Source organism: Protobothrops mucrosquamatus, unplaced genomic scaffold (genome assembly GCF_001527695.2).
Source record: "Protobothrops mucrosquamatus isolate PMUCROS unplaced genomic scaffold, P.Mucros_1.0 scaffold843, whole genome shotgun sequence".
NCBI classification, from domain to species: domain Eukaryota; kingdom Metazoa; phylum Chordata; class Lepidosauria; order Squamata; family Viperidae; genus Protobothrops; species Protobothrops mucrosquamatus.
The window spans coordinates 42992-54076 of record NW_015387098.1 but is presented as its reverse complement, the minus strand read 5'-3'; the positions used below and the strand labels follow the sequence as shown (position 1 = coordinate 54076).

The window sequence follows — 11085 nt, the reverse complement described above, 5'->3', positions numbered from 1 at the left end:
GGTAAGCACGTATCTGTTAGGACTGGTTGCATTTCATTCCAAAATCACTAATAAATGATTTCCATTTTCTTTGGAGAAATAGAGTCACATATTTAGCGTAATCCAAAATTTTCAGCCTTTGACTTTTGAACTTTTCCATATATGCCTTTTTTAGTGCTCAATTTGTGAGTCCTGCAAATCACATCCATAGAAGTGCCTTCAAGGGAATCTAATAGGCATAGGAAATATAAAGTTTGTGAGGCTGTTTTATTTCAGCTAAAACTTTAGCAGTCCCCTTGGTAAGGACAGAACAGGCCCTTGCAGCACGGGCAACACACATATGGTTAAGGCACTTACATTATGAGGTTTTCCTTTTTATTGTTTGTTTGTTTATTTGTTTATTTATTTATTGTAATTTCTTGTTTGATTGTTGAGAGTCATTGAGAATCAGGTGATTCTGTTGTTGTTGTCCCTTCCTTTATTATCATGAAGAATGATGACTGTTTCTAATTGTGTATAATCAAGTGACTTTACTAGACAAATTGCTTAGCATCAGAATTGTTTCCAAATTTGTGCTTTGCAAATTAAGATTACAGAATGAAAGCCCCTTTGTCCTGCCATATATCATTTTTGGATTAAATTCTGCATTGTGTTTTGGAACATATTTAATATTATGAGACCAGAAATAAGGTAATCTACAACTATGCTTGCTGAGAAAAAAAATAGCATTTGAAAAAGAAAATGCATCTATAAGAGAGGGAGATATCTTATTATCTATTATATGTTATAATATTTTATGAATTAACTATTTGTTGGCACATGCCAATGAACAATTTATTTTGAATAATTTTATTTTTTTATCAAGATCTCATAGATTATTGTGAAATTACCTGAAGGTTTTAATGAACATTTTGTTTATTGAGATCAAGTCAACAATCTCTTCTCTTCTTTTTTCTCTGTTCTGTTCTACTCTTTTCTCCCCTGCCCCTTCCCTCTTCCTCCCCCACCCCACCCCTGCCCTCCTCCTCCTTCCCTTTCTCCCTCTCCTCTCCTTTAGACAAGAATTTAAACTAACACTAGAAGACAACAAAAAGTGAATATTGGAGAGTTCTACAGAAAAGTGCACCTCAAATCTAGTAGCTAGGAATGAAAGTTGAAGAAAGGAGAATCATAGTACATTATTGTACCCTAACCCCTTTCCTAGAAAACATGTAAATATTGAGCCTATTTGAATTCTGGAGAAAAGTTTGTTCATCCTTATATATATTTTGTGTGTGTGTGTGTGTGTGTGTGTGTGTGTGTGTTTTATTGTTCCAGAAGTAATATATAAGACTTCATGAAACTGTAATTTTATTGTGCAAGGCTACAAATCTTTTTGCTGTAGATTTACAAGTTTTCAGGCCAATGGCTTTTTTAATTATGTGGCAAAAATTGCACAATATGTTATGCTAACCAACTATATTGCACCTTTAACCTCTTGATTTAGATTTAATTTAAATCTTAATTTAAAAAATATATATTTGCATGCAAGTAAATGAGTTCATTCAAAAATATATTAAAGGAACCTTCACAAATGCATATGAAATAGACAAAAAAGGTTTAGTTTGCAAGTACAGACATGATAAGATTCTAAATTAAAATGCATAATAATTTTATTTTAAATAGATTTTTATATTAGGATAGTATTTTAGATTATTAAATAATTCAAGTAAGTATATACTGGCAGCATTAGAAGATATTGTATTTTTTACTTCTTTTCCAATATATGATTGCTTTAAATAGTCATTAGATATAGGTGAAATAGTTTATGGCAAGTTCTACTGTAAAAGTAAATTGCTTTCACTTACAGAGCTAATATGCTTCCAAAGTAATAAACTACATATATAATATGTATCTCTTTCGTTTATCAATTTTATATTTCCCATGACATTTTTTCCTATCTTTATCCTATTGTTATAACTGTGTGTATAGTCTTGTGGGACAGGATTGGATGTAAAAATTTCTATGACTTGTAATAAAAGTATGAATTGAGCTGAGAAGTTTTGATCGGCAAAATAATCTATGTTTTACTTATTGAAGCTGCACTATTCTGAAATAAAAAGATATTATTTTTAAAAAATGCCACTACTTACATTATTACCTTGTTTCATTTTATCCTCTTCAGCTTTTTAAAAACATTTTTAGTATAGCACAAAATACAATTAGATCTGGGCTGAATAGTAACAAAATGACTCCATATGTTCTTAAAATATCTTTTCATGTGTCTCAGAGGGCTAATTCTTACACAATGACATAGAAATGAAGAAATTATCTTCTGTACCATCCATCTAGGGAATTAGAAGAGACAATGTTAATATATATTAAATAATGTTGCATGAACTTTGGGGGACTAAAATATTGCCATGAAGTTGGGAAGATAGATACAAGAGCTCTGTACAATAGGAGATATACAGTACACATAATTTTCACATCTTTACTCTCTGCTGAGTTTGTCCTATTTACCTTATTTTGTTTTTTTAGCATTTCTTTTTAAATTTTACCTTTCTGATCTATGGCTGTTTACTAAATATTTATTTATTTAAAACATTTATAGATCCACCTAACTCCTAACTAAATATGGATATCTCCCAATAAAAATTATATTGAAAATATAAGACTAAACTAAAACATTCAAGCACAATAAAGAACTGGTACTAAGTCAAATTTTTAACCTGCAATTATCCAATCTTATCCCAGTTCTTGGGGTAAAAGCCAGGACTTCAAATGGCATAGCTCAGTATGGAGTATAGAAAGAAAAAGTTTATAATGAGCAAAGATCATAATCCAACCATCATAGTCCAAATGATTAAAAGAAAATTACGCATGACTTCAATTTACTTTCATTCTTTTATTGATTTTATTGAAATGTAGCTGTGCTCAGTGCTCCAAATGATCCTAAACTTTTTCAGTCAAAAGCAATGAAAGCTACAATTGACATTTACTTTTTTAAAAGTTCTTTAAAATTTCTAAATGAAATAGAGAATTTAAATAACAATATGAACAGGGATAAAAGAATCTTTCTAACTATCCATTTGTCTGAGTAGACCATAGATAGATAGATAACCTTTATTGTCAGTTTTTTTTTACTGTGGGCACATTAAAAATGAAATATTGCTTGCTCTGAAAAATGTACACATATATAGTAGACATTTGAACATGCTATATACAATATATGTGTAAACCTATATCCTTACATGTAAATAACATATAAATATTAATCACTGTCCATCTTAAATACACAGCGGAAAGAGGAAGCTTTAGAGTTCACATATAGTTCATAATACTGTATGGAACAAAACTGTGACTGAATCTGGATGTTCTGCTTAGGATACCATGAAGCCTCCTCCCAGAAGGTAACAAGGAAAACAGGTCATGAAGAGGATGTGTAGTGTCCCAAATAATCTTACGGACCCTGCTCAAGCAGTGCTTCTGTGCTATATCCTGGATGGGAGGGAGGGAACAGCCAATGATCTTTTCTGCCATCCTCACCAATCTCTGCACCGCCTTCCTGTCTGAAGCAGTGATGCTTCCAAACCAGACTGTAATGCTGTATGACAGGATGCTTGTGATCACCCCTCTGTAGAAAGTGGTAAGGACACGGGAAGGAAGATGTACTTTTGTCATGTGATGCAGAAAATGCAGGTGCTGCTGTGCTCGCTGTGTCTCACTGCTGAGCGACCAAGCCAGCTTACTCATTAACTGCACACCCAGAAATTTGTTTCTGGCAAGCATCTTCACAGGTGAATCATTAATGCACAGAGAAGTATGGTTGTGTCTGCCTTTTCTGAAATCAACAATGATCTCTTTGGTTTTTCCAATGTTTAAAACTAGGCTGTTTTTCTTACACCAGTTTGCCAAACCCTCAATCTCCTTGCAGTAATCACTCTCATTGTCATCTTGAATAAGGCCCACTACTGTTGTATCATCTGCATACTTCACAATATGGTTGGTGGCAAACCTAGCACAACAGTCATGATGGGTCAACAGGGTGAACAGCAGCAGACTTAGGATGCAGCCTTGAGGAGAACCTGTGCTCAAGAAAATGGTGTTAGAAATATTTGCTCCAGCTCGCACATACTGGGGCCTGTCAGTAAGAAAATTAAGAATCCAGTTGCACAAAGGAGTGCTTAAGCCTAAAAGTCCCAGTTTGTCTACTAGTTTCCTAGTAATGTTCCAGTATTCATTATATTATTCTGGATGGTTATTTGTAAATTCACAGCAATTTACAATTCAGAATTTTTTTTAAAAAAAGGGAAAAAAGACAAATACTTCATTGAAGTTTGTTCTGATAAACCCTTTCCCATCCCATTTCTTCTCTTCACCATCTTTGAAATATTTCTTTATTTTCCCCTTGAAAGGGGGAAATTTCTGTTTCTGAAAGTTTCAGCTCAGCTCTATTAATCAGAGAAGAAAGTGGACAATGTTGTAATGTCAAGTAGAAGCTTAGGGCGCTTATGTTTGTTTCTAAAGATTAATTTAAGCTAGATTTGTTTGCATATAGGATTTGTATAAGAGCCTAGGGACAGTCAAATAATTTCTTTTTAAAAAATCCAAATAACAACTGTTGCCTTTCAAGGAGCAGATGTTGTATCAACAGTAATTATTTCTTAGAACTTGCAACCCAAAAGTGTGCTGTAGTGCTGTTAAGAGAAACAATTGGTTGCTTATGAAAGATTTCACATCAGAGGGCATCAGAAGGTTTCTTCTTTAGGAAAAATGAACTTCCCTTCCCTTCCTCTTATTCCTGTATGCTTTATAGATGTATGTCATTTAGACTAGCTGTAACTTCAGACTTAAGCCAATTTGAGAAAATCGTGCTGCCTCTATATCACTCCACTTTATAATCTAAGTCACCTTAGAATTAGGAGCATTTACTTTTGAGTAAACTTGCTTATCTGTTGGAGCACAGGAAGATTTATTTAGGAATAAGTTTTACTGAACCCAGCAGGATATATTTCCAAATAGGCAAATATAGCACTGAATTGTTAATGCTTGTTAAATAATTCTCTGTAATTATCAGTATGAAAACGAACAACAGGCAAAGTGAAGGATTTGAAGAATCTACTTTCCATGACTTCTAAAATGATTTTTAAACACATGAATAATACTATAATGCACTTATATAATATCAATAATTTAAGAATATAATGAAAATACAGAGATACAAGCAATGTAGTCCCTTTCCCACCCGATAATTACCTGTGTCAAATTCACAAGATAAAAGCAGATGACATTTAAAGGGAATAGAAACTATAAAACAGGAAAAACTTCTGATCACTGAGACTGCAGTCTTCAAAACAAATGAATTTAAAGTCAATGGACAGAAAACTTTCTCTGTCCCTGGATTCTGCACCCATCTTTTTGTACCCCCTTCTTTCAGTGAAACAGAAATTTGGCAATGTTTTCTTCTTTCCTCTTATTGTACTTTCCTGAACACATGGATATAAAAGAGTTTCCCTTTCCATTTTTTCTTTCCAGTTTTTTTTTACCTAATTTTCTCTCCTTCTCATTACAGGTACTCTTTCCTCGGTCCATCTGTTGTTGTTGTTGTTGTTTTGCTAGAAGTATGTTTCTGTTTCTTTTCGCTTCACAGTTCACTATGCAAACACGTTAACTGGCAAACAAACTTGGTTTCAGGTGGAGTGATAACCTTAAACAGATCAAGCAGAGAACATTACACAGGATTTATAATGTTGTAATAATGAATATATATTAATATGTTTTCCCTGTATACTCTTGGGGTTTGCCTGCTTTTTCAGACATATGGTATGATATGGAAAAAAAACCATGATTTTTTTTTAAGAAAACATATGGTGGCATTGCAAAAAACACCCTTATGATATAGATAAATGAGCTTCAGAAACCATTCAGGAATAATTATTAATATACCATTATTTATACAATTATGGCTTGTGATTCTTGATTGCTTAAATTACATTCATAAAATCCAAATAATTAGGAAGCTTTAAAAAAAAGTACGGTATTTGAAAAACCTGATGCTGTCTTGCAAACTTGTTTTCTCAAAGACTAATACTTATATGTGTTTTTTTCTCCAAAGAAGTGTTTTCTAATAATAGAAAAAAAATAGAAAAGGATTCCATTTGTAGTTTCTGAATCAAGATCATGGACTGGATAGTTCATGTTTAGAAATAAGTGTAGTGAATAAATTTAACACTGCCTGTGTAAAGGTAATTGACATCCACTTTTTGTTATGTAAATCTTCTTTTATAACGTTTGGCTCTAGAAATTATTTATGTTATGCATTATATTAGCAAGAAAAATGACAAAAGGTAGAAAACCCAGGAAAACATGTTTTTCTGCAGATTTCACAATACCTAACCTAACTAATTCTGTCAAAACACAAATAAAAAAGCATGTCAAAAGCTTATTATTTAGTATAAAAGATTTTTTAGGCTATGAAAAACAAAATAACTAAGATGAGACATTGTGTCCCTAACTAATGAGAAAGAAAATGAAACAGGGATCCCTCAAGTCATTATGAAATACAATAGCCTTTTCCTACTGTATACAGGTATACCAAAAGTCAGGGCCCATGGAGAAAGACTCCATAACATCCCATACAGGTTTTCATAGTTATACTATGAAATTGTTAAATAAATATGAAGGAATGAAGGAATGAAGGAATGAAGGAATAAATAAATAAATAAATAAATAAATAAATAAATAAGGTCCATGAAAAGAAGGAAGCACAGTGGTCAGTCCAAATCATAGTGGCAAAATAATTCATGAAGAAAGCTAACAATGGTTGAAGTTATTGCTTTGTTATATAAAACTAACAGTTTGCAGCGATTTGCTGGTTTCTTGTAACCAAATGGAATAACAGCAAAGTCACTAGATTACATAGACAATACAGATTTTAAATAGATGTTGATCAAAGACAGTTTGAACATGTGTATGTGTATACACCTACACACACATACTAGTAAGATATATGTCTTACAAGTCTCTATTTTTTATTCTAACATTGTCAAAGAATGACTGATAAAACTGTCTTCAACCTACCACCTCATCACAAGTATGAACTTACTACTAGTAACTAAACAAAACAGACACAATAATCAAAGTTTCATTCCTAGAGATGTTCCATGAGAGACACAGCACAGGACATCTATGTGCTAAATAATATATACATACATATATTACAAAATTACAAGACTGATTCAATTTGAATCTTTATTCTACTCAAATCGCCCTCATAGTGGAGGGGGTTACTGACAATAAAATCACACACAGTAGACAGTTCTGCTTGATTTGGCACAAATAGGAAAGCATTACTTTTGACATAAAGAAGAAACAAATGATGTGGCCTTTCTAGTGGGCAGATGGAAGATCTGATAATGTATTCTTGCCATCAAGAAATAATCACTGGTCTGTACTAGTACTTAGGCAAGCTAGATTGTAGTGTATTGATCTCATTTCTCAACCTTTAACATATTCATAAATTATATCTGTACAAATAGGAAGCTTATGTACCTACATTTTAATGTGTTTTAAAGTTTTTTATTCATTATTTATTATTTATTTTAGTCATCATTTTATTCCTTAACATTTTTCTATTCTGAGATATAAGTTCTGTTCCCTGTGCCAGGAAAGAAAACCAAAAACAATGGTAGCATTTTAACACAAATATAACAAATATATCTGGCTGATACCTTCGGTGTCTTCATAGTACATATTTGCAACATGTACACTTTTTGCTTAAAGTCTGGCTGAAAAAACTCATCACATATTGTAACTAAGCAGCACAGCTTTTGTATTGGGCAACATGACAGCTCACAAGAATGGTAACACCATCCATAATGTACAACATACATTTTAACATTTGGAAATTCGCCTGGAATATTCAATAAAAACAAAACAAACAAAACAGACAAAGCAACATAATTTTTGCATATAGCAATCTGAAAGCATAACTACACAGCAACATAAATTAATCTACATGCATAATCTACAACACAGAGAGACAACAATATTACATTAAAACTCATGAACTCTAATTTCTCTATTGCAATGTAGCTACCTATCAGAAAGCTACTGATATATTTATTATTCTCCAAATGTTTCCTCTCAAATGCTGAACATATGGTTAATTGATTCTTTCTTATTCCATCCAACTCTTCAATTCAACTAGCAACAGGCAAATCACTAGGTTAGTATTTTTTACCAATCAATGCACTTTCATAGATTCAATGGCTGGGTAAGCATACAATATACATTTGATCATTCAGCATTGGAACATTTGAAACAATAAGATTCCATTTCATTTGAATCATACAGCAACATTCCAGGAAATATTATATTTTGATCCAAATTCAAGAAAACGCCTGGAATACTTAGTAAACTTCTAGACTATTTCTTTGTCCTTATGATATACGGTACTACTGAAGCCAAAGTAATAAAAGAGATGGAACATAGTAAAAAAATGGCACTAAAATTAAATAAATAGACCAAACTAATGACAACAGGTAGAACAAACAGCCTTAAATTGACCCTTTTAGGATTAGCTACCACAGTAAAGAAAAAAAAATGGTCAAGAAATACGCTGCAGACTAGCACTTGGTACAGCAACCATGAAGGTTCTTGGAAAAGATATTCAAATGTTGTGATGTCTCTAGACCCATAAAGATCAGATTTGTGTAAGTCATGGTATTTCCTGTAACACTCTATAGAAGCAAAATTTGGACTTTGAAGAAGCAAAATAGGAAAAATATTGATGCATTTGAATTTTGATGTTGTAAAAAGCTACTGAGAATAGCATGGATAGCCCAGAATAGAAATAAATAGATCCTTAAATAAATCACCAGGGTCCTCACTTGAGGCAGAAATTACCAGGTTTAAGTTATCTTATTTTGGACACATTATACAAAGATCCAGTTCTCTGGAAAAAGTTCTAATGCTAGGACAGAGGGAAGGAAAAAAAGAGGATGACCAGCAGCAAGATGGAGTCAGTTACAGTGGTGAAGAGTTGAAAGACCTGAAAAATCAAGTTAAGGATAGATAATTGTGGAAAAAAGCTCTATGTGGCTGCTCAGAGAAAAAAAAAACCCTACTTGATGCCAAATAATCAACATTGTAAACATCCTGATAGATTAGTTCTAGTTCGGAAGCCTTCTTACTCAGTAGGTTGTCTGAGCTGCCTAGTCTTTAAGGTCACCCAAAAGGAATCCATGGCTCTTTCTTCCAAGTGGTGCCCCAAAATTTCCAGCATCATTTGCAACTGCTCAGTTTGCATAGCAGTGCTGAAAGCTGCAATTCAGCAACATAGACGAGTAATTTTTACAAACTGTTCTGGAATATTTTATTCTGGATTCAAAAAGAGGGAGCAAGAATTGCTTTGTAAATTACTGTAAAAGAGCAGGATTTCCTTATTCACAAAATGCTTCCAGGGAGAACGGGATAATTAGAAATATCTACTTAATCAATAAGCAAACCCCGTTTAATCTTCTCTGGATATTCTTTAAACAAAGTAATATTTTTTATTTTTTTCTTCTTTTTCTGCAATTTGCTACTAAATATTTCCAAATAACATGTTGCAGTCTCACCTCACTTTTATTTTCCAAGATTAATGTAGGATCCCTAGGAGTCCTGCAATAGTGATTCTGTCCTTGGAGGATACCAGAAACACTGCTTGATATATAATGTTGCTAGTTTCATATTATATTTAATTTTCATTTTTTTTAAAAAATGGGGGGCAGGCAGTGAAAATACCAGAGAGATACCATTGGAGATGTCTACAAGCACTTTAGTGCCTATGGTCTCCATGTTACACTTCATTCTTTTACACTCTGTATTCTGTGCTACAGACTATTTGGCTTCATTGGCTGTATGCCACTCTCAAGCTTATTAAAATTTATACTGATTCTCATCACTTGATAGAATCAGAGCAGCTTGCTACTGCTCACAGAAAATGCACCCCAGGAAGTGACACCTGTTATCTTGAATGGCATTTTTCCTTTCCCATAATTACATGTATTCAAAATATTTGCATAAGCATCTTGATGACATCTTCTAAAATTACAGGTTTTGGAATATTGTCTTGCTAATGTTAAGCAGAGGCTGAGGAACATGATAAAGGCATTTTGCCTAATTTGACCACTGGATGTCATTAGTCATATAATGGACAGTATAATAAAATATTTAAACATTTTTAAGTAAAATATATGTACATACTTTAGTGTATTACCAGAGTTCAAATGGGTGAGATAACTATTAGAAAATATAAATTTAAATATTGATTTCTTTGATAACTACTATAATTAGCTTTACTTCCTATTTTTAAAAACCCAATAGATTATAATAACTAAAACTTTCCCTAAGATAGTCAGATATAGATTTTTCATATACTATTTGAAATACATATTTCACTATATGTTTATTTAAAAAAGGAAAAATACCCATATACAAAATATGTATAATCTTTTAGTCTGCAGACACAATAGCTGTATATAAAACGATCTCTCTCAGAAATAAAAAGGCCCTATTGTCCACATCTACTCAGGAATGTGTATACAATTACTGTAATAAACTGCTATAATAATCAAAAATGTACAAAGCATCACCCATATTCTTATCAGACTTTTTCTTGATACTATAGAAATGCATGCCAATATTCCTTTGTCAAAAGGATAAATAAGGTATGGCGTGAAATTTATTGTTGTTGCATTACATAGTTAAAGCAAACTGACTTACAAAATCTTAGTAAAAGTAAAAGTATTTACAAAGAAGAGTTTACATAAGCCAAATGCTTTGTTGGACAATGAAGCATCTATCAAGAGGAAGATGATGATGAATTGGGGACAGTCATTGGGGCTGAGTTCTGAGGCATGTGACACACACACCAAGAAAGTATAGAAAGAAAAATATGTAGAATAATTTATTTTTATTTATTTTTTTATTTATTAAATTTTTATACCACACTTCTCCCTACAAGATGACTCTGGCAGTATAAATAGTTCTGGAGAAGGAAGGAAGGAAGGAAGGAAGGAAGGAAGGAAGGAAGGAAGGAAGGAAGGAAGGAAGGAAGGAAGGAAGGAAGGAAGGAAGGAA

The 11085-nt window shown here is 32.6% G+C and overlaps 1 non-coding gene across 1 annotated transcript; it reads left to right on the top strand.

Annotated features, from left to right (window-relative positions):
- Window positions 1–243: 243 nt before the first annotated feature.
- On the top strand, window positions 244–361 carry LOC114922769. The gene has a single exon (XR_003810476.1). It is a non-coding gene; the product is annotated as a U6atac minor spliceosomal RNA (small nuclear RNA).
- The last annotated feature ends 10724 nt before the right edge of the window (window positions 362–11085 follow it).